This window comes from Diaphorina citri, unplaced genomic scaffold, assembly GCF_000475195.1.
Source record: "Diaphorina citri unplaced genomic scaffold, Diaci psyllid genome assembly version 1.1 scaffold325, whole genome shotgun sequence".
NCBI lineage: Eukaryota > Metazoa > Arthropoda > Insecta > Hemiptera > Psyllidae > Diaphorina > Diaphorina citri.
Window position 1 is genome coordinate 43,088 of NW_007377760.1, and position 21,600 is coordinate 64,687.

A 21,600-nucleotide genomic window follows, 5' to 3' on the forward strand; every position below is an offset into this window, starting at 1 on the left:
AAAAAAAATTTTAACATAAAATAAAAAAAAAAAAAAAAAAAAAAAAAAAAAAAAAAAATCAGTAAAACATCAAAACTCTGTTCCGTGTTGATTTATGCCGGGCGTCTCTTCAAACTATTGACGTAGGTTTTTTTTTTTTTAAGAGGTTTGACAGAGGGAACTGTAACTGCTATGGTCTTATCGTCCCGAAATCGAAGAGAGAAGGAAGACAGGATAGGAGAAAGCCAGCCGTTCCGAGAACGAACATTATCCCATCGGGATAAAATCCGCCCCGGGCGGGAATCGAACCCACGGCCTAGCGCTTACAAGGCAGACGCACTACCAACTAAGCTAACTAGGCTGGCTGATTTGGTCCTTTATTGGGATCTCCTGCAGTTTTTTCCCCGAGGTTAATTTTCATGTTGTAAACAGATTGATAAGGCTCGCTCTTGGAACGGCTGATCTTCTCCTATCCTGTGTTCCTTCTCTCTTCGGCTTCGGGAAGATAAGACCTTAGCAGTTACGTTCTCTCAATGAAACCTTTTTTTGTCACCCAAACTATGCTGTTTTACCTATTTTCCTCTTTTCTATTACAAGGTAGGTAGGTAGGTTCCTTAACATAGGTACGTACTTTTTGTAGGTAATTTTTGTTGCGCTGTATAATAGGTAATTAATTATTCAATGTCCGTTCCACTCCTCAGCCATTAACTGTTCGTTTGTTAATACCTATTATGTACAAAGTATTACATAAATACATACCTATTATTATGCAGTATAGGTACCTACCTACTTTTCCAGTTTTTCCTTGTCCATCCCACAATACCTATGTTTTTTTTTTTTGAATGTTTTATTTTCTTTATTTGATAATAATATCAGGCCCTTAGCCAGGGTTCCAGCAAGGGGGGGGGGGGACATATACTTTGTTACTTTGACTACAATTTGTGTACAAAAGAATGTATGGTATTTTACCTACTGTGGGTCGTACACTTTTATAATAAACCAATTTGCTGGTTCCTATATTTGTAACTTAGCTTGTAGGTAATAGGTATTATCACCAACCTCAGTGGTGCAGTTGTTAACGCGTTGGACTTTGGATCTGGAGGTTGGTGGTTCGAGTCCAAGTCATGTCATGAAATTTATCTAGGTGAAATAATCGGGGAACGATGTTTGTGACAAGCGTTTAATATGCTTAACACAATTAAAATTCCTTTAACTTAACTATTATCTTAGCTCTAAAAGCTCCTGTTGTCTTTAAGATATCGCCTTTGGTTTTCTAATTTCCACTATTTCCAATGGAAACATTGTCGAAGATCTGTTGGAAATCTTGTATCTATTGAAAAAAAGCTCCATCCACAGTCAGTCTATCCCAAAATTTCTGCACACGAGTGTACATTTTATACATATATCAAGAAAACTCCCGAGTACATTAAGGGATGACTCGAAGAAGCCCTTTTTTTGTGCGCTACCTAACCCCAAACCCTTTTATGGTACGCCAGGGTGAAGTGGCTTATAAGAAATTTGAATTTTTTATTTGCTTTTTTTGTGTAACTTCTTTCTTTTTCTCTTCGTTTTCCGAGATTTGTTACTTTCTATTTTCTGGAGGTTTTTTCAGGGTTTTTCTCAAGATTGCCCGTGTCTCTTTTAAGGTTTTATTGTAAATTGTTTTATTAGGCACCCAACGTCCTGTTAAAATACCCTTCCTTTCTATTTTCCTTATCACAATTACTTTCACAATGTCTCTACCACTACCTATCTTTACCTGTTGTATCTTTTTCATTGTCATTCCCTACTACCACTATTAATTCACATCTACCCTCTTTTTTTTTCTAGTCAAGCAAGGTCTTTTTACTGAACTGTTACTTGTATGTATTCTTTAACCCATCAAATATACGAGACCTTGTTTAGACTGCTGGGGTAAAGGGACTTTTCAGTCCTATTCGGGCAGGATAAACAAGATATATTCTATTCTATTCTATTCTATTATGGCCTTTTGGTTTTCCTCTAACTTTTGGTGTACTGGATTGTGGTTTAATCTCGGGTATAATTGACCTGGAGCAGTTTGATATTTGTTTGATTTGGTCCTTCATTGGGATCTCCTGCAGTTTTTTCCCCCGAGGCTAATTTTCATGTTTTAAACAGATTGATAAGGCTCGCTCTTGGAACGGCTGGTTTTCTCCTATCCTGTGTTCCTTTTCTCTCTTCGGCTTCGGGAAGATAAGACCTTAGCAGTTACGTTCTCTCAATGAAACCTTTTTTTGTCACCCAAGCTATGCTGTTTTACCTATTTTCCTCTTTTCTACAAGGTAGGTAGATAGGTACCTTATCATAGGTACCTAGGTACTTTTTGTAGGTAATTTTGTTGCGCTGTATAATAGGTAATTAATTATTCAATGTCCGTTCCACTCCTCAGCCATTAACTGTTCGTTTGTTAATACCTATTATGTACATAGTATTACATAAATACATACCTATTATTATGCAGGAGGTACCTACCTACTTTTCCAGTTTTTCCTTGTCCATCCCAAAACATATAACCCTCAATGTGAGAGGGGTAGTTGTTTAGACCTTGAATAGGGTTACGGTTTTGGATTTGATATGCAGGTGAGTAGGTAATGTGTTACAATTAAACTTATGCTAAGAATATGTACAGGTAATAAAAGGTAAGTAAGTAAACGACCGCGGATCTAGACTTGGCTTAGTCTAGGGTCTGAGAGATTGGTTATTATATGAGTATGAATATTTACAAGTGATAAAATAATAAGCAAGAGGCGACCGCGGATCTAGACTTGGCTTAGTCTAGGGTCTGTGAGCTTATGTGTGATATGAGAGACGACATTTACAAGTCCAACTTTAGGCAGTTAAGCTTGGGATAGGAGTCGAACCTCTGACAAAGCGCTTACAAGACAGGCGAGCTTTACTTTCCAAGCTAACGCTAACTTAACTATCTTAGCTCTAAAAGCTCCTGTTGTCTTTAAGATACCGCCTTTGGTTTTCTAATTTGGCACTATTTCTAATAGAAACATTGTTGAAGATATATGTTGGAGATCTCTTGTATCTATTGAAGAAAGCTCCATCCACAGTCAGTCTATCCCAAAATTTCTGCACATAAGTGTACATTTTATACATATATCAGGAAAACTCCCGAGTACATTAAGGGATGACTTGAAGAAGCCCCTTTTTTTGTGCGCTACCTAACCCCAAACCCTTTTATGGTACGCCAGGGTGAAGTGGCTTATAATAAATTTGAATTTTTTATTTGCATTTTTTGTGCAACTTTCTTTTTCTCTTCGTTTTCCGAGATTTGTTTTCTGGAGGTTTTTTCCAGGGTTTTTCTCAAGATTGCCCGTGTCTCTTTCCAGGTTTTATTGTAAATTGTTTTTTTATGGCCTTTTGGTTTTCCTCTAACTTTTGGTATACTGGATTGAGGTTTGGTCTCGGGTATAATTGGCCTGGAGCAGTTTGACATTTGTTTGATTTGGTCCTTTTTTTTTTAGAGGTTTCACAGAGGGAACTGTAACTGCTATGGTCTTATCGTCCCGAAATCGAAGAGAGAAGGAAGACAGGATAGGATAGGGATGGGAAATCGAATCGAAATTATCGATTCTTCGAATCGATTCAGCCTAAAAATCGAAACAAAAGAATCGATTCTCCGAAAATCGATTTTGGTATATACAGTATATAGGGGGGGAGGGGGCCTCAGCTCCGACCCTCGCAGAAAATCAAGAAATTGAGCTGAGTATCCTCTCTGGTCGATGGTCTCGGTGAGGGTCAATGGTCCATGGTCTATGGTCTATGGTCCATGGTCTATGGTCCATGGTCTATGGTCTATGGTCCATGGTCTATGGTCTATGGTCCATGGTCCATGGTCTATGGTCCATGGTCCATGGTCTATGGTCTATGGTCCATGGTCTATGGTCCATGGTCTATGGTCCATGGTCCATGGTCTATTGTCTATGGTCCATGGTCCTTGGTCTATGGTCAATGGTCCATGGTCTATGGTCTATGGTCCATGGTCTCCGTTGTGGCCGCGCACTTATACATACAGAAATCTCAAGTTTTTTAAAAAAAGCAAAGCATAAATAAATTTAAATGGAAACATTAAAAACCCTTGCTTTACCGACCACCCTGTATTATAAAAATCTTCATAACCCTTTTTTTCGCTCTCCAGGGGAAAGGAAGAGAGGGGGAGAAAGAGGGGGAGGTGAAAGTGGAAGAGAGGGGGGAGCCTTTTTAATAACTTAAGCTTTCTTCTTCATACTTGTTCCCCCCCCCCCCCCCCCCCCCCCCCCATAGGTGTAGGTAGTTTAAACATATGAAAATAAAAAAAAAAACCTTGTTTAAATATTAAAAAAAGAAAAAATAATAAAAAAACATTAACTTTTTGTATGTCAGTATCTTGTATGTGTTTAGTTAAGGCCTAGTAAAAGTATATGTAGTTGTATGTATTTAAATTCGTTTACTTACCCCACCGGCCACCAAAGCTGCCACACCTTTCAGAAATAAACCCATGGTACTGTACATGCCATCTAGAAAGCTTTACCACAAAAGCAAGGAATAGAAAATGGTCATGTTTCCAATAGGATTTTCCAGGTAGAAAAAAAAGGTTGATGGCACGAACTGAAACAACCTGTAGGTAGAGAAGATACAGGAGCTATAATATCAACAGTTCCCTGTGTTTATCCTGCAGGAATTTGATGAGTAAAGTTTATACATCAAGTGTTCCGGTCTTCATTTTTATCCTCTTTCCAAAGTAAACATCGAACATTGATGCCAAATGTTAATGAAAAAGAAACAGCATGAGAAATTGGTAATTATTTGAGACTTGGCGATGCAGCATTGGAAACATTTTGTCTGATTGCCAATACTTTAGGTTCCTCATAAAAAACGAAAAAAAAAAGTTTGATAGAGGGAACTGTAACTGCTAAGGTCTTATCGTCCCGAAATCGAAGAGAGAAGGAAGACAGGATTAGCCAGCCGTTCCGAGAACGAACCTTATTCGTTCAGCATAAAATCCGCCAAAACATTTGTAAACTTGTCATTACTTTAACATTAGTTCTAACTTTCTAACTCAACTTTAGGTTCACCTTTTCCTTGCATTTTAATCCCCCCAGCAAAGGCATCAGGTAGGTATATGGGTTTAGGAATTATTTCGGCATTTTTTTCTTGTTTAATAAATATGCAAATTTTGCGTTATTTTATTTTCCCGTCATTCCATGCACTCAAAAGTTTTTTAAGTAAAAAATCTCTCCTCTTCTCTTCCGTTTTTCTTCCTCTCTCCCTCTCCTTCCCTTCGTCTCTCCCTCTCCCTCTCCTTCCCTTCGTCTCTCCCTCTCCCTCTTAGACGTACACAAAGGTGGCTAATATGTTTTTTGTGATCTCAACCTTAATACCTACTCTCTCCTTCTCCTCTTCCTCTTCCTCCTTCTTCATTCTACTTTCTCTTCTTCCTCCTCCTCTACTTTATCTCCCCCTCCACTTTCTCTCCCTCCATCCTCTTTTTTTCTCTCTCTTCGCTCTTCCTTATATTATTATTTCCTTATTTTTTATACATATTTTTTTATTATTTCCTTATTTTTTTATATTCGGTTAATCCATCATTATATCTGAATTTACATTTCCCCTCTCACCGTATGCTCCTCACTTCTGGAGGGGAGGGAGGGAGGGGAAAGAAATTATGAAATTGAAAAAAAAAAAAACGAAATGTGTCTTCGTTAGAAAGGTGACTTTTCTCTCCCTCTCTCTCCCCTCCTTTTTTTTATTTATTTTTTTAGTTCAGATTTTTGAATTGAGTTCCAAGAAGGAACGAAGCTCTTTTTTTTTATTTATTTTTAGTTCAGATTTTTGAAGTGAGTTCCAAAAGAAGGAACGAAGCGAATTTTCAGTTTTAACCCAACAATATTTTCTCTCAGTTTGTCTGTCTGTTTGTCCGTTTGTTTCAGCATAACTGCCGAAGGTTCATTTTGAAATGCCTAAATACGAGTATGTAGGTTGGTGTACGTATTCTCAAGATTTTACAGTCTTGGAAATTGTTTTTGTCCTCGAAAAATCCAATCTTTTGTCTTAGAAACTGATGTGAACGTGGTTGTCTTCGTCTCATCTCATCTCAGAATAATTCTGAGAATTATTCTGTTGTCTGTTGTCTTAGAAATTAATTTTGTCTTCCACAATCCTTCTTTTAATCCGTATTATTTTTATACAAAATCTCATAAAATTTAAAATTCCCATACATACCCCACAAGTCATACAAAAAAGGAGCTCATCCTCAATTTCTCATACATTCTTATCCTTACTTACAAAATAATACAGCTTATCAACAAGTTTTCTTTTCTTTCTTCTGAAATTGACGAGAAATGTTTAGGATAGCTCCTGAATGGCCAGCCTAGTCAGCTTAGACTCGTATTAATGAACAAGAATGATCGTTCTTAGATCAGTCTCAAGTCAAAAGTGACCAATCAAATGCCTTGAGACTATGCTTAGCACGAACTTAAGAGCCAGCATTTTGTTCATAAATATGGGTGTTGGACTTAGAGGATAGCAGGTCTGCCTTGTAAGGGCGAATCCCACCCGGGGCGGATTTTATCCTAAACAGATAAGGTTCGTTCGAAAAAAAGGCTGAATCTCTGCTATCCTGTCTTCCTTCTCTCTTCGATTTCGGGACGATAAGACTTTAGCATTTACAGTTCCTTCTATCACACCTTGAAAAAAGTTCTCAAATTGGTGGTTATAGGCCCTTTAATTTCTCAAGCGCCCAAACTTTAAATCCTTCCTTAACCCGCCCGCCTTTTTTAATCACAATCTTCGCACGAAAAGTTTTTAGGTTGTAAAAAAACCACCATAAGAAATCCGTCTTAATTTTTAAATTAAAAATATATTGTCTTAGAATAACATCAGCGGAAAAAGAGGAGCAGAAGTTATTAAATTTTTTAAGACATGATGATGTATATGGGATGTATGATATATTTAAAAGCTAGGTACACATATTGCCTCGTTTTACGTGCTGGATTTTAGGTTAAGAGTTAACCCTTTGATGATTAACTCTATTATGTAACTCTGCACTAAGAAAAAAGGTCTCCTTAATTGTAATCTAAGTTATAAGGAGCGCTCCTTGTTGACCAAGTTCCCTAGTAGACAAGGAGTATACTAAAAGGCACAATTAAAGGATTCCTTTCCTTTTTACTTTCCTTATCCTATAGGAAGGAAAGTAATGTAATCGGGTCAAAATTTCGATGGTCAGTTTTTAGTGCCAAAACACGTTTTGAGGTCCCTAGAGCCTAAATACAAAGTTTCAGCCATTGGTCCGTGTGTGTGTCTGTCTGTCTGTAAAATATCTCGAGAACGGCAAGAGCTAGAGACTTGAAATTTGGTATGTAGATGTCAAATGTGACAAAGATGCGACACGAAACTTTTGGTTAAGATCGGTGCAACAGTTGGCGGAATTTTACCGCTTTTTGGCGGTTTTCGGTGTAATTTAACAATACCTCGGGGACGGTATGAGCTAGAGACTTGAAATTTAATATGTAATTCACGAATGTTACAAGGATGCAACACAAAACGTTTAGTTGAGATGGTTGCTCGCTTGGCGGTATTTTGACCGCTTTTTGGCGACAGATTTTCGATCCGTTTTTTTTTTGGCGGTTTTCAGCTATAGCGACAAAACGGTTAGAGTGATAATTGTAAAAGAACACTCAAATAAGCATCATTCAATAGAGAAAGGAAAGTCTTGAATGTTCACACCAGATTTTTTCTCCAATGCTAGCAAAAGGTGAAGGGAATACTATTTAAATTCTTAGACCAAAAACAGTAAAAACGTTTAAGGTAACAACTGTCGCTAAGAAATGAGGATCAACATTTAATTAATTACGTTGAGAGAATACGTGCTTAGGAAGAAATCTTCTATGAACTTCATAATAGAAACCTCCCTATAAATTAATGTGATGGTCAGCAAAATTCCTTGATTTTAAAATTCAGTAGTCTTTCATCTGAAATATATAGTAGCTGAGGCTCGCACAAATTACCTAATAAAGGTAATATATAAATAATTTCAGTTACTAAGTAAATTAATGGTTACGAAAGAGAAAAGGGTTTTTTATACGATATGACATATACCACTGGAAGGCCATAAAGTTAACATCATCCCAGATTTATAATAGGGGGGGAGGTAGGGAAAAGGGAGAAAATAAGCAAAGTGAGGGAAAAAAAGGGAAGAAAGCGTACCAGTTAGAAATAGTAGTAGAGGGGAGGGAGAAGGAGAGGGACAGGAGAAGAAGGGAAGTTAGAAGAAGTGGGAAGAGGGGTGGGGAGAAAGAGGAAGGGAAGAAGAGAAAAGAAAAGGGGGAGCCGATCGCGGAGAGAGGTTGAAAAGATTTTTGAAAGATATCTCCCTCATATCCGTTCCCGGAGAAAAACTCAGATACATGTGACCAATTCCACCCACTTCTCTCTCTCTCTCTTTCTCTCTCTCTCTCTCTCTCTCTTCTCTCGTTCTATCCTTTGTCTGTTCAGACTCTCTCTTATAGCTGAGAGTATCTTTGTGTCTCTCTCCTTTTGAACTCTTCTCTTTTATATATTGCTCGTGTCGATAGTTAGGTACGTAATTCATATCTTCTAAAATTCCCCAGAATAATGCTTAATTTAGGTATTAATTTGCGTCAAATGTCACCCAAATATGTTGACGAACCGGAAAGTGGAACACTCTTCATATTAAATGAGATTGCCTACGGACCTTTCGGAAAAAGATACCCACTATGGTGGAAAAATATTAACAAAATAATGATGTTCAAAGTCAAAAAAAAAAAAAAAAAAAAAACAAAAAACAAAAACTAACTCACTAGGCCCGGGCCCCGGGATCAAAATGAAAAAAGTTCGCCCAAAAACTTCACAGCTTCTGACCCGGACACCCCTGACAAAAGTTCTGGACCAGACAATGAACTCGTCTGGCTACCATGGACTCGGCCAAGTTGCAAACTTCAAGTTGACCCATATACCAAGTGCATTCAAGATCCTTTGTGCCGCGGGCAATTCTCTATTCTTATGAGGCAACAGGCGAACTTTTTGTTCTGGTAGTTTGTGCTTCTAGCTGGAAGATTGGGCGGAGTCAAGTTGCACCGATAATGCAGGTGCCGAGTTGTGCCGATTTGTGATTTGACTGTGAACTATAAGAATATGTGATTTGTTGTATATTTTTGAAGGAACAAAGAATTTTTGAAGTGAGTACTAATTTTATCACTTTTTTAGGAGGTTTGATAGAGGGAACTGTAACTGCTAATCGTCCCGAAATCGAAGAGAGAAGGAGGACAGGATAGGAGAAAGCGAACCGTTTCCATTGGACCTTCAGGCGCGTTTTCTTCAATAATTCTCAAATAATTAGCCCGATTTTAAAATTTAACCCATATAGGTACCTTACACAATTATTAGTAATGTCATTATTTCCAAGTAATGATGATGAAAAATCAGAAAATCCGGAATTCCATCATTAGTAATGACATTACTAATGATTTTGTAAGGTACCTAATAAGGGACATTTGCTCATTAGCTGATTAGCATTTGGACACAATCGGACTTTTGGAAGCCGAAGCCGTGTACAGACTTGGTTCTGTGTTCTGTGTACACTGTACAGTTTGTCAGTTTTGGTTCTGTGTACACTGTACAGTTTGTCAGTTTTGGTTCTGTGTACACTGTACAGTTTTTCAGTTTTGGTTCTGTGACCACTAGTTTAATATCGGCGCAAGTTGTACACCACCTCATAAATATACCCAATATATCTTTAGTTTATTGTTCTGGACCTATACCTATACAGTTATAGCTCGTTCGGTCTTCAGTAAGTTGTATAGGTACTGCAGAAGTTGTAAGTTTAGTTTAGTTGGTGATGGGCTTGTATGTGCGGGCGAAAAGATCGCGATTTGAACCGCAATTTACACTATCAAATGATTTTTAAATCGGTTTTAATACAACCTAGGTATTCATTTTATTAATTTTTCATCATTATTTTCAAGTCTCCAAAGTCCGTTTTTCGTTTGTTGTACTTTTCAAAGACAAAATGTTGTGTAGCCTGAAAATCCTGAAATCAGGTGGTCTGAACGCCTCCGGTTGTTTTTGCCCGAATTGTGCTTTTGGATTTCTCAGGAAACCCCCGCTCACTGGTTGAACTGATTTCAACGCTAACATTGCCAAGGTTTTTTTTTTTTTTTTTTTTTAAATAATGTCCAAAGGACTTTTATTTATTAATACAATCTAGTTACAAACTAATAAGTATTTTTATTCTAATCTTAGATTACTAAAGGTAAAGGTGCCTTGCCAAGGTAAAGGTGGAAACACACTACTATCATGTCACGTCACATCACGAGAGGTCTTGGTGAGAGGAGGAAGATGGAATTCAAAGTAAACCGGGTACTTGAACGTAACAAAATATGCCTTTTGAAAACCATTTCCCCATCATCAGCGGTAATCGAAAACTTGAAAATTACTAAGGAAGCAATTTGAGGGGGCATTTATTATTTCAAGAAAGGGCTGAAGAAATTATTAACGGGGCAAATTATTATCATAACTTGTATAAGAAAAGGCTGGAAATTCAAAACCAGATGGGAGGATGAAGTAAGGACGAGAAGAAGAATAACAAAATGAAGAAGAAGAAGAAGAAGAAGAAGAAGAAGAAGAAGAAGAAGAAAAGGAAGAAGGAGATGAAGAGGAGGAGGAGGAGGAGGAGGAGGAAGATGAAGAAAAGGCAAAGAAAAGACTTAAAGGTTGTGGGAAGCCCCTTTTTGCCCATGTATAAATTTGTAAATTGCTGTAAAACTATGGTGAAATGCCTATTGGAAATGAATCAAACATAACGATAGAAAGAGAGAGAATAGACGAGAAAAAGATGGAGGGATTGGAGGGGGGAGAAGAGGGGAAGGGAAAGAGGTGAGAGGGGAAGAAGAGTAAAAACTCATGAAGAGGGGAGAGGAGAAGAAAGTGGAAAGAGGGTTGAAGAGAGGAAGAGGAGACGAAGGAGGAAAGGAAATAGATGATAAAGGGAGAGGGACAAGGAAGGCGATAGAGAGGAGGAGAAGAGAAATGGATAAAGTGTAGGGGGGAAGATTTGCTAATATTTACAACATTGTTCTCTAAAGAAGAAGGACGAATGAGGGTGATGGAAAAAAAATCACTGACCCTCTGAGAAAATGGAGTGAAGGTATATTCTCAAGAATAAAGGGGGTGAGAGTGAGAGGAGATAGAGGGAAGAGGAGGGTTGTAAATCAGAGAAGGGGTGAAGGAATAGGAGGATGAGGAGGAGAGAGGAAGAGGAGGTGGAGGAATTGAAGAGAAAGAGGAGAAGGAGGTAGGGAAATCCTCAAAGAACTAAAAGATTACGAGGGTGAATCACACATGTGGACATAACTTTACTCAGAAGAAGATACCTAGGTACGGTACGTACAAAATCCGTAAAGTAGTCGTATTATAAGAGTTTACCTCGGTGATGGTGTAGTGGTCAAGGCGCTCGCCTGGTAAACAGGAGGGCGTGGATTCAATCCCAGCCGAGGTATGGAATTTTATCCTCAATATAATGTAAAAAAAGGTCAATTAAAATTTACATAGGTAGTTTTGGTACATTTCTGCTTAATCTTGTTCAAATAAAGTTTGATCTTGAATATAAGTATCTTTCTAAAATAAGTTCCTACCTATCTCTAAAAATTCCTTTTATTCTACTTGATTTTTCTCAGGTACCCGAAAATCCTCTTCAAATTGAATAATCTTCCTCTATCAATCCCCAGAATCGCCATAAATCCTTCTACCTTATTCCCTAGGGTCCTGTTGGAATAAAAACTTCTCCATCTAATAAAACACCTTTACACAGTCAATACATTAATGTATTACATTCAGTACAGGTATCTTTTAATGTATCCCTTTTTATGTCTTAATGTGTTCAAAGTGTTTTATCTTATGGTAATCTAAGGGACTTTTCAATCTTTTGGGAGGCACACGTATGAATGTTAAATACCCGCCCATGTATTCCAATGTACCTTTGTACCTACATGTACATTGGAATAATGTACATTGTACATATGTTGAGAACATAATAATGTATTGTTATAATGTACATATGTATTGAGGGTGGAATTCACTCGGATTACGTGACTGTATGCTTTTATTACCTTCTTTATTTCTCTTATTATTCAGGGTAGTATGTGAAAGGAAAATTGTCTGCCTTGTGTATTATAGGTTGTGAGGCACCTAGTACTTTTCCAAATTTATATTATCTTCAAACAAAGAAAAAACACATTTCCCATACAATTCATTCTCCTCCTTCTTCTTTTTCTTCTCCTTCTTCTTCTCCTTCTCCTCCTCCTCCTTCTTCTTCTTCTTCTTTTTCTTCTCCTTCTCCTCCTCCTCCTTCTTCTCTACCTCTCTGTGGAAGTGCGTTTTAATTTTCAATTTAATATTTCTGCTCCTTCTTCTTTCATATTTTCCGTTGGGTTTGATCTTTGTACTAGAACGCGTTCTTTCAAATTGGAGAGAGGCTCCTTAAATTGTGATGCTGTGGAAAAATTGGCGGTTTTCAGCTATAGCGACAAAACGGTTAGAGATATTGTAAAAGAACACTCAAATAAGCATCATTCAAGCTAAAAGGTCAATTTTATTAAAATTAAAATGCCTTGTAAGTGCTAGGCCGCGGGTTCGATTCCCGCCCGGGGCGCATTTTATCCTGATGGGATAATGTTCGTTTTCGGGTCGGCTGGCTTTCTCCTATCCTGTCTTCCTTCTCTCTTCGATTTCGGGACGATAGGACCATAGCAGTTACTGTTAGTTCCCTCTGTCAAACCTCTTTTTTTTTTAAAAAAAAAAAAAGGTCAATTAAAATTTACATAGGTAGTTTTGGTACATTTCTGCCTAATCTTGTTCAAATAAAGTTTGATCTTGATTATAAGTATCTTTCTAAAAGTTCCTACCTGTCTCTAAAATTTCCTTTTATTCTAGGTACTTGATTTTTCTCAGGTACCCGAAAATCCTCTTGAAATTGAATAATCTTCCTCTATTAATCCCCAGAATCGCCATAAATCCTTCTACCTTATTCCCTAGGGTCCTGTTGGAATAAAAACTTCTCCATCTAATAAAACACCTTTACACAGTCAATACATTAATGTATTACATTCAGTATTAGGTACAGGTATCTTTTAATGTATCCCTTTTTATGTCTTAATGTGTTCAAAGTGTTTTATCTTATGGTAATCTAAGGGACTTTTCAATCTATTACACAGTTTTTCGAATCGCACTCAGCTTCGTGAGTACAAGGTACAACTGAAGGGAGTGAAGGGCTGGTTGCCTTGTTGAATCGGTCCTTCACACCTCCTCTTGCCACTCTTCTCTTCTCCGTCTATCTCCCTTCTTCTCACTCCCCTCTCTCCTTATTCCCCCTCCATTTGTCTAATGACCACTTGGAAAATTAAAACACTCTCATTGTGAGAAAGAAAGAGAAAGAACAGAAGAAACCCATTGAGGAGAGGGAGAGGAGGAGAAGAAAAGAGGCAGAGTATATAGGGGAAGAAAAGAAGGCAGAGTAGGGGAAGAATAGAAAGAAAGAGAGGAGGGGAAGAAGGAGTAGAAAAAGAGGGGGGGGGAAGGTTAAATCTCTGTCGTCACATTTGTCTTCTAATCTCCTAATAGATAATAAATCTTACTTAACAACCCCAGTCCCTACCCGTTCGGCTCTCATTGTGAGAAAGAAAGAGAAAGAACAGAAGAAACCCATTGAGGAGAGGGAAAGGAGGAGAAGAAAAGAGGCAGAGTAGGGGAAGAAAAGAAGGCAGAGTAGGGGAAGAATAGAAAGAAAGAGAGGAGGGGAAGAAGGAGTAGAGGGGGGGGTGGGAGAGGGGAAAGGTTAAATCTCTGTCGTCACATTTGTCTTCTAATCTCCTAATAGATAATAAATCTTACTTAACAACCCCAGTCCCTACCCGTTCGGACCATACGGGCTAAGGGCGGTCTTACAAGGGCAAGGGCTATTAATGGGCTAAAGGGCTGATTCAATTTATGTTCAATGGGTAGATTTAGGGGCGTATTTACAAATTAAAGGCGGACAAGACAATACTGAAGGGGCTTATTCCAAACATTTAAATCGGAGGTATGTCCAATAAGAGCGTTCTTACAAGTAAAAGGCGGTACTTTTTTGTGAAGGTCCTCCATCCAAACGGCTAATTCATTGTTCAATGGGTAGGTTTAGGAGCGTACTTACAAGTAAGAGGCGGGCAAACAAGGGCTAATTGCTTGAAAGTCATTCAGATAAAGGGCTGTTTCAGTGAGAGCTATGTCCATTAAGGGCATAGTTATTTACAAGTAAGAGGCGAGGCGGGCAACAGGGGCTATTTTAGCTATTTAATTTTAGGTTGTAGGACATTCGGTTAAGCTAAAGGGCTAATTCAGTTAGAGCTATGTCTAATAAGGGCGTATTTACAATTAAGAGTCAGGCAAGAAGGGCTTTTTGGGTAGGGCCGTCACCTAAAGGGCTAATTCAGTGAGAGCTATGTCCCAATAGGGCGTACTTACAAGTACAAGGCTGGCGTTAAGGACTTTCATTTAGTCAGGGCCGTCATCGTCATCTAAAGGACTAAAAGGATCCTCCCCTGACCATCAGAATCTCTGAAATGTGTTCGCCCTTTGCCAACCTTTAATTTCCCTCTGTCTCACTCTCTCTTCCTTTCACACTCTTTTTTCTTTGTCTCTTTCTTCCTCTATCAAGTTGTTTTATGATACATTAAACTAATAACTATCTCTCTCTTTCTCTCGCTCTTTCAATCTCTCCCTCTCTTTGGAACTTTCCTGGCGCTGAAATTAATTACAGATAGAAAATAATGGAAGCATTCATCGTTTTCCTTTGATTCTGACCCTATAAGATGTAATTTCAGTGCCCATTTTTTCTAGACAAAAGATTTTTACACGTTTTCTTTCACCTACCCCTTTTGTTCGACACCTACTCTATTGGTGTAGTGGTCAAGACGGTCACCCGGTACACCGGAGAATGCGGGTTCAATCCCAGCCGAGGGGTCTTATCTTTATTCTCAATATAATTTGAGAATTTGACCGAAATATTAGTGGTCGAATAAACAGCATTCCTGCACTTTTGTGAATTTTGTGTGTGTGTCTGTAAACAAAATATCTCGAGAACGGTAAGAGATAGAGACTTGAAATTTGGTATGTAGTCCACAAAAGTGACATGGCTGTAACTCAAATTTTTTTGTTACGATAGGTGCTGCGGTTGGCGGTATTTTGACCGCTTTTTGGCGGTTTTCGACCGTTTTTTGGCGGTTTTCAGCTGAACTGACCAGAGATATTGTAAAAGTTACTTTAGAAGAACACCCAAACAAGCATCATTCAATAGGATAAGGAAAGTCGTGTGTTGTTCACACCAGATTTTTAACTTTCTGATCTTATAAAAAAACTAATCAGTTTAGAGAGAGCAAGGAGAAAGAAAGGGAGACAGCTAGAAGGTATCAAAATATTAATCAAGAAAATGCACAGGAAAAAAAAAAAAAAAAGAATCCTTAAGAAAATATTGACAGAATATCAAAAAGTTCATCCGTTTCTTCCTTCTCTCTTCCTCCTTCCCCTCATTTTCCTACCCCTCCTTTACCTACGGCGGTTTTCAGCTATAGCGACAAAACGGTTAGAGATATTGTAAAAGAACACTCAAATAAGCATCATTCAATAGGATAAGGAAAGTCGTGTGATGTTCACACCAGATTTTTTTCTCCCGGAATCTAGGCAAAAGGTGAAGTAAACTATTTAAATTCTTAGCCCAAAAACAGTAAAAACGTTTAGGTAACACCTGTCGCAAGAAATAGTGATCAACAATTTTATTAATTAGTTGAGGAATACGGTGCTTAGGAAATTCTTCTATGACTTCATAATAGAAGACTCCCCTAAAATAAAGTGATGGTCAGAAAATTCCTTGATTTTTAATTCAGTCTTTCATCTGAAATAATAGGTCGACAAATTCATCAGTAATAAAGGTAGATACAATTAAATAATTCAGTTAATTAAATAATTAAATAATTCAATTAAATAATTCAATAATAATTCAGTATTTTTTATTTTTCATTGTATATTCTTTTTACATTTATAATTTTATATTCTGTAATTTCTGTCATATTACTTTGTAAATATGTACTACTTGAACAAAAAATAAATAAATAGAGATCTTTGATTTCATAAAAAAAAAAAGTTACTTTGAGTATAAATAAGGGTTAACACAAAGAAAGAAGGGTTTTTTTACGAGATGACATGTACCACGGAGCTCATAAAGCTTAACATCATCCAGATTTATAATAGGGGGGGGGGGGTGAGGGAAAAGGGAGAAAATAACAAGAGGGGAGGGAAAAAAAGAGGAGAAAGAGACGTAGCAAGGTTAGAATAGTAGAGGAGGGGGAGGGAGAAAGGAGAGGGACAGGGAGAGGAGGAATGGGAAAAGGTTAGAAGAGTGGAAGAGGGGGGGAGAAAGGAGGGAAGGGAAGAAGGGAGAAAAGAAAGGGGGAGGAGGGAGGGAGAGAGAGGGTTGAAAAGATTTTAAAGATTATCTCCCTCATATCTTCCCGGAGAAAATCTCAGATGACATGTGACAATTCCCACCATCTCTGTCTTATCTTTATTCTCAATATAATTTGAGAATTTGACCGAAATATTAGTGGTCGAATAAACAGCATTCCTGCACTTTTGTGAATTTTCTCAAATATTGTGTTAATCTTTGTTATGTTTTTTTCTATCTGTTCTAGGTAAGGGAAACCCCACCATGACCAAATATTGATGGGTATTGAAATAATTTTAGTCCAATGGTGGTAAGTCTGCATGCTGAGTTATTTAAAGTTGAAGCCCGTTCAGCTCTGAGCATTGTAAGTTGCAATCTGAAAAAAAAAAAAAAAAAAAAAAAAAAAAAAAGAAAAAAAAGCACACAACTGAAAAGCACCATCTCTCTCTCTCTCTCTTTCTCTCTCTCTCTCTCTCTCTCTTCTCTCTTTCTATCCTTTGTCTTTGTTTCAACTCTCTCTTTATTACTGAATGTATCTTTTGTGTCTCTCCCTTTTTGAACTCTTCTCTTTTTATATTGCGTTTCGGATAGGTAGGTACTAATTTCATATCTTCTAAAAATTCCCCAGAAAGTCCTTAATTGTAGGTATTATTTGGTCAAATTTCACCAAAATGTTACGAACCGGAAAGTGGGAACACTCTCATTTAAATGAGATTGCCTACAGGACTTTCGGAAAAAGATACCCCTATGGTGAAAAATATTAACAAATAATGATGTTCAAAGTTCCAAAAAAAAAAAAAAAAAAAAAAAAAAAAAAAAAAAAACAAACTCAATATTTTTTTACCTTTTGTGTCTCTCACTTTTTGAACTCCTCTCTTTTCCTGAGCAAAGTGATATTGCGTTTCGGATAGGTAGGTAGGTACTAATTTCATATCTTCTGAAAATTCCCCAGAAAGTCCTTTATGACAAAATATTAACAAATGATGTTCAAAGTTCCCAAAAAAACAAAAACTCACTACCTAGGCCCGGGCCACAGGATGTAAAATGAAAAAAAGGTCGCCCAAAAACTTCACAGCTTCTGACCCGGACACCCCTGACAAAAGTTCTGGACCAGACAATGGACTCGTCTGGCTACCATGGACTCGTCCAAGCTGCAAACTTCAAGTTGACCCATATACCAAGTGCATTCAAGATCCTTTGTGCCGCGGGCAATTCTCTATTCTTATGAGGCAACAGGCGAACTTTTTGTTCTGGTAGTTTGTGCTTCTAGCTGGAAGATTGGGCGGAGTCAAGTTGCACCGATAATGCAGGTGCCGAGTTGTGCCGATTTGTGATTTGACTGTGAACTATAAGAATATGTGATTTGTTGTATATTTTTGAAGGAACAAAGAATTTTTGAAGTGAGTACTAATTTTATCACTTTTTTAGGAGGTTTGATAGAGGGAACTGTAACTGCTAATCGTCCCGAAATCGAAGAGAGAAGGAGGACAGGATAGGAGAAAGCGAACCGTTTCCATTGGACCTTCAGGCGCGTTTTCTTCAATAATTCTCAAATAATTAGCCCGATTTTAAAATTTAACCCATATAGGTACCTTACACAATTATTTCTCTTACTCTCTCCATATTCTTTCTCTTTTAATTTCTTATCTTTAATGAAAAGAGAGGGCGGAGGAAGAGAGAGAGAGAGAGAGAGAGGGGTGTTTCGTATAATTGACATGTATTTTGTATTAAAAGTTAGAGAGAGAAAAGATGTGAGAGATTAGAGAGAGCTGATAATGGCAGAGAGAGAGAGAGAAAGAAAGAGAGAGAGAGAGAGAGAGAGAGAGAGAGGGAAAAAAGAGAAAGAAAGAGAGATTCATTCAGGAGAATTTGACATCTCCACTAATATGTATGTAGGTAGCAGAGAGTACGGTAATTTTTTACTTTCTATTACCCTTACGTATAGGGAACCTATACAAGGTAATGAGAAAGTATTGCAATCGGTCCAAATTTTTTTACATGCTTTTATTTAACTTGATATTTTATATTAATAGAAGATTATTTACAAACATGACATGACAAGAAAACGGAAATTTACAGCAGCAGAAATGAGCTAGCCAACAGAAACCAACTTTCAAAACCCCTAAAAAATACGTAATAGCTAAAAGGTCAATTAAAATTAAAATGCCTTGTAAGTGCTAGGCCGTGGGTTCGATTCCCGCCCGGGGCGGATTTTATCCTGATGGGATAATGTTCGTTCTCGGAACGGCTGGAGTGTGGCGGGGGTTTTGTTGTCAATTTGTAGAGAGCTTTGTAAGTAAGGAGAGTTTTGTAAGAGCGCTCTTTCCTTTGAGAAAGACAAAGGAAATTTTGTTCGATCTTTTTTAAAGGCCTGCATTGTCGATTTATTTTTTCCCTAAATATTTCGGGATAAGTGCCTATGCCTACTGCTCATTTGCCCAGTGTCCAAACTTAGGGAATTATTTCTTAAAAAAGCGTCGATATTATTCGAAATTGTTTCTTTAAAAAAGCATCGATATTATTGGACATTCAAAGCCACAAAAGGAAAAAATAAATAAATATATAATTCATATAATATTTACGATCCGAAAATCTCCGCCCACCTCCCCAAATCTCTTAATCTCCTAAATCTTCTTCTTTATTATTATTATTATTACCTATTATTATTATTATTATTATTATTATTTTCATATTCTATTCCATATAAAGATTGCAAGGCCTTTTTGTATAGGTTATTCCTTTCATATCTCTATCAGAATCTCAATCATTTTAGGTATTTGTACACGTATGAATGTTAATATACCCGCCCATGTATTCCAATGTACCTACATGTACATTGGAATAATGTACATTGTACATATGTTGGAACATAATAATGTATTGTTATAATGTACATGTGTATTGAGGGTGGAATTCACTCGGATTACGTGACTGTATGCTTTTATTACCTTCTTTATTTCTCTTATTATTCAGGGTGGTATGTGAAAGGAAAATTGTCTGCCTTGTGTATTATAGGTTGTGAGGCACCTAATAGTACTTTCCCAAATTTATATCTTCTTCAAACAAAGAAAAAACAAATTTCCCATACAATTCATTCTCCTCCTCCTTCTTTTTCTTCTCCTCCTTCTTCTTCTTTTTCTTCTCCTTCTTCTCCTCCTCCTTCTTCTCTACCTTTCTGTGGAAGTGCGTTTTAATTTTCAATTTAATATTTCTGCTCCTTCTTCTTTCATATTTTCCGTTGGGTTTGATCTTTGTACTAGAATTTGTTGGCGCTGAAATTAATTACAGATAGAAAATAATGGAAGCATTCATCGTTTTCCTTTGATTCTGACCTTATAAGATGTAATTTCAGTGCCCATTTTTTCTAGACAAAAGATTTTTACACATTTTCTTTCACCTACCCTTTTTGTTCGACACCTACTCTATTGGTGTAGTGGTCAAGACGGTCACCCGGTACTCCGGAGAATGCGGGTTCAATCCCAGCCGAGAAGTCTTATCTTTTTTTTTTAAGAGGTTTGACAGAGGGAACTTTAACTGCTATGGTCTTATCGTCCCGAAATCGAAGAGAGAAGGAAGACAGGTAGGGCCGTCACCTAAAGGTCTAATTAAATTTATGTTCAATGGATACTATTGGATACTTTTAAGGGCGTATTTACAAATTAAAGGCGGACAAGAAAGGACATTACTGAAGGGGCTGATTCCAAACATTTAAATCGGAGGTATGTCCAATAAGAGCGTTCTTACGTCTATGTCCAATAAGAGCGTTCTTACAGGTAAAAGGCGGTACTTTTTTGTGAAGGTCCTCCATCCAAAGGGCTAATTCATTGTTCAATGGGCAGATCTAGGAGCGTACTTACAAGTAAGAGGCGGGTAACAAGGGCTAATTGCTTAAAGGTCATTCAGATAAAGGGCTGTTTCAGTGAGAGCTATGTTCATACAATAAGGGCGTTTTTACAAGAGGCTGGCGTTAAGGACTTTCTTTTGGTTAGGACCATCATCGTCACCTGAAGGACTAATTGGATTTGGGTCTATGGGCGTATTTACAAGTAAAGCCGGATGAGATTGACGTTTTCTATTAGAGGGCCTTGAAGGGCCACATGAGAGTCTTGAAGAGAAGTATGAAAGTCGGCTTTTACTTCATCCTCTCTTCTCATTCGCGATGAAAAAACCTTAAAGGTTACAGTTCCCTCCATCTCTATCAAACCTTGAAAAGCAATTCGAGCAAGCTCCAGGGGCCACAGGCCGCTGTAAAAGTGCCGGTGGGTCACCAGTTGAAAACCTCTGATATAGGTACCTGATTTTAAGAGTCCCTAACTTTTGTCCCGCCCCTGACCATCAGGATCTCTGAAATGTGTTCGCCCTTTGCCAACCTTTAATTTCCCTCTGTCTCACTCTCTCTTCCTTTCACACTCTTTTTTCTTTGTCTCTCTGGAAAAATGAGGAAGAAAGGAGCGAGAATGAGGAAGAAGAAGAGGAGGAGGAGAAGAAGGAGAAGAAGAAGGAGGAGGAGAAGGAGAAGAAGAAGGAGGAGGAGGAGAAGGAGAAGAAGAAGGAGGAGGAAGAGGAGGAGAAGAAGAAAAAGAAGAAGGAGAAGAAAAAGAAGAAGAAGAATAAGAGGAAGAGGAGGCGAAATAGAAAGAGGCGGAAGAGAAAGAGGATCTTTTTTTTTGTAGAAGCAAGACAAAGAAGAAAGGACGAGAAAAGATGATAAGAGGATATAGGAGAAGGAGGTTTTTCACAATAAGGTTAGGTAGCACACAAAAAGTTAGGAGATGTGTATTTACTCTTTGTATTCATATTTTCGAACGGTCTTCTCGGAATACTAAGTGGCATTCCGGGGGGCACTGAACAATATATATTTATGTACATACCTATGATAGGTAGGTGGGCTATGCAATTTGTGAAAAAGAAAATTTGCCATTGCGCTAAGGTGGATAAATTGGGAGCGCTAAGGTGGATTTTTTTTCTTCTTTTTGAAGATGTTACAAAGAGGTATGTTAACTTTGTTTTCAGCTTTTGTGTGAGTGTGCGGCCTATTGCCGTGGAATTGAATTATGGAAATTCGACGAATTCTTTATTATCTTTTTCTTCATATTCTTCTTCTTCTTTGTTCGTTAACAATA